The sequence below is a fragment of the Amblyomma mixtum genome, chromosome 9 (assembly GCF_055824585.1).
Source record: "Amblyomma mixtum isolate Tamu chromosome 9, ASM5582458v1, whole genome shotgun sequence".
NCBI lineage: Eukaryota > Metazoa > Arthropoda > Arachnida > Ixodida > Ixodidae > Amblyomma > Amblyomma mixtum.
This window is the reverse complement of record NC_143020.1, coordinates 52,834,373-52,837,241: the sequence shown is the minus strand read 5'-3', so window position 1 is coordinate 52,837,241 and position 2,869 is coordinate 52,834,373. Positions and strand designations below refer to the sequence as shown.

General features: G+C 46.1%; 1 non-coding gene across 1 annotated transcript; it reads right to left on the bottom strand.

Moving 5' to 3' along the window:
- Window positions 1-1,064: 1,064 nt before the first annotated feature.
- TRNAG-UCC (transfer RNA glycine (anticodon UCC)) lies at window positions 1,065-1,136 on the bottom strand. The gene has a single exon. It is a non-coding gene; the product is annotated as a tRNA-Gly (tRNA).
- Between the last annotated feature and the right edge of the window lie 1,733 nt (window positions 1,137-2,869).

The following is a 2,869-nucleotide window of genomic DNA, read 5'->3' as shown; positions in this document are numbered from 1 at the left end:
GCGCTCTCTCTTGTGCTGGCAGCATTGGGTGCCTTACGCCATGGAGCAACCCGGCCAGCCTTGAGTTGCAAATTATCGTGGAGTTCTTGAAATTTTATTCACAGAAAGGAGGCTGGAAATGCCGAGCGATTTGATTGTTTATTAGATTCGTGGCATAAAAAAGATTGTCGGTAGTGATATTCACACGTGCACTTTACCATCGACGGAATAAACTTCCACGACTACCTGTCGCGCTGTGTCCAATGCCGCAGAACCTGCTGAGTAGGCATACGATAGCAAGAGCAGCCACATCGGAGAAAATATGTCTGCAACGGTTCGTGATAAATATCGCTGATTGCTCGAGGAAATGTGATGTCAAAAGAATAGTGAAAACTTTGAAAGTTTATAGCTGCAAGCGAGATTCGAAGCCGCGGCAGCGCAAATCAGTTTCATTGGCCGTTGCATTACACGCACAAAAACATCACGCCAGCCTCTCGTGCTGTGCATTAGATGTTAACTTTCATCCGCACACAGTCAGTCTGAAAGCAACAAAATGCGGGCATTTGATATATGGGCGCCCAATTTCGAACGCGTAGCCGGTTTAGTGGCAACAGCGAAAAAAAAAGCGCATCGAAGCGCCATCTTACGAGCATGCATCAAACCATACAGAAAGCGGGAGGTTTGAATTCGAACTTCAGCGACGTAAATGAATTCAGAGAAGTAATAATAATAATAATAATAATAATAATAATGCCATCATAACTGCTTGGCACTAGTCATAATTTTCCTCAAATAAAACAATAAATTAACTCCTCGCTATGTTAGGCTCGCGTGCAGGAGCATTGGCACGAAAGAATATTAACTAAGGCTCAGTCTCCTAGCAACGCATTAAGCGATCATAAATATTGCAGGAGTTTACAAATACTTCGATCGTATTTACCGTGTATTGCTATTCTTTCTTATTACCACCGTTTCACTGAATGAACCCCTGGAAAAATGTTATTGGAAAGACATACGATTGAAAAGGAAAAGCAAAACTTTTCGGCAGGTAAAACGAACTATGGGCGAAAGGGAAAAAAAAGCACTGCGTCGGCCGGGAATCGAACCCGGGTCAACTGCCTGGAAGGCAGCTATGCTAACCACTATACCACCGACGCCCGCCGAGGGTTCTTCGTCGCCGGCGTGCTTCTGTGCGGGGTTGACGCGGTATTTTCCTGGGCAGGAGCCGTACGGGGAGAAATGAGGTCACCGTCAGCGGCCGGGCAGTGCGCTTAAAACAGGCCTGACTGAAGAGAATGCTTCTGTGCCGACGTCCAGATGGAGCCACAGAATACGATGCCTATAGCTGGCTGAAAGCAGACGAATGCGGCGCCACCTCATGGCTTTTCTTAAAGATCGGAGGCTTCGATTCTCCCTCCATTCATCTGCAAGCGTTCGAAGTGTTCCTTGCGTTGCTGGGATATTACATCAATGTTGAGCTCTGAAAAACGCTCTTCCACTGCCAAATCAATATAACGAGCATAAACTTCTTAGCGGCCCTGAATAAAGACATGGACAGCCAGACGTGACTGGACCTCCAATGAGAATCATCAGATACATTCCAAATTCAGCAGTTTTTGAACGCAATAAAAAAAGTTCTGCGGAATTTAAGGAAAAACCTGTTTTTCTGGCGGCTTCGCACTCTTTTTTTTTTTTTTGAGAAAGCTCAGTCCTAAACCAAAACTCGGATGCTCCGACCCTGAGGCCATACGGGGCCGTAAAATAGGCGTTCGCGTGGTGTCTCGCCCTGTACTGGTTTTTAATAGACTCGTTCTTCAAACTGCGGACACTAGCCGGGCTCGGGCCTTACATAGCGAGGCGTGGACGGGATTTTGATGCTTCATTTTTAAGTACAGCTAGCGAAATCTAACTACAAAACTAGCGCCTGAGAAGAAAGAAGGCAGTAATAGAGTGAAGCGAATACTAAACGCCTCTTCTGTGCTCCCTGTGCATGGCGAAACACAAACAGCAGGTCTCGGAACAGCTCCCTAACAATTATGAGACTCAGTGTGTGTTCCACCTAACATTCGCCTGTCCTGGCATTAGTCCGAAGAATTGGTAGACTGTTAATTGCAACACCTCTAGTAAACATAGAGCTAGAGGTTCTTGATGTGAACTGTCGTTTAATTCTTGCGACTTCTTAGTTGCGGTCACATGTGATTTATGACCGATTTCAGAAGACTTTGCGCTGTGCCCTGGCGTCAGTTTCCAATATCGCCGAGGAGCACCAACCATCTTGCATATGCCTGGCTACAGAGGAATGCCGTAAAAAATTACGAGGAACTTTAGCGGCTAAAGTGGTGAAAGGCGAAAGCCTGAGAGTTGCATTCTGCTACGCCATTGTTCACTGCACATTTTGTTGGTGCATTAATTAACTGCCAATTAATGACGCTTAAGCTTCGCCTTTAGGAGTGGAACGCGACAGCGTGTTGTAGCGCTGCCACGGAGTCCAAGGAACGCCGCCACCCGTTCGGCGCGATGCGTTGCCCTTTGAACGGAACGCTTTTTGAGGAAAGGAAATGGGACTGTAATTCTCTGTCATCTCGGTGAACACCTGAGCCGCACCGTACAGGAAGGAAGGAAGTGTGAGTGAAAGAAGAAAGAGGGGCCGTAATGAAGAAAATGAAAATTGTATTTGAGGAAAGGAAATTACGCATTAACTGTCTCACATATCTCAGTAGACACGTCGAAAATTGTATTTGAGGAAAGGAAGTTGCGCAGTAACTGTCTCACATATTTCGGTGGACACCCGTCAAAATTAGCGCGCGGTGACGTCACGACAATTTGGACCAATCTAAAACGCGGACAAATACGCCTTACTCGTTGGTAAATTGGTTTTTGAGGAAATGAA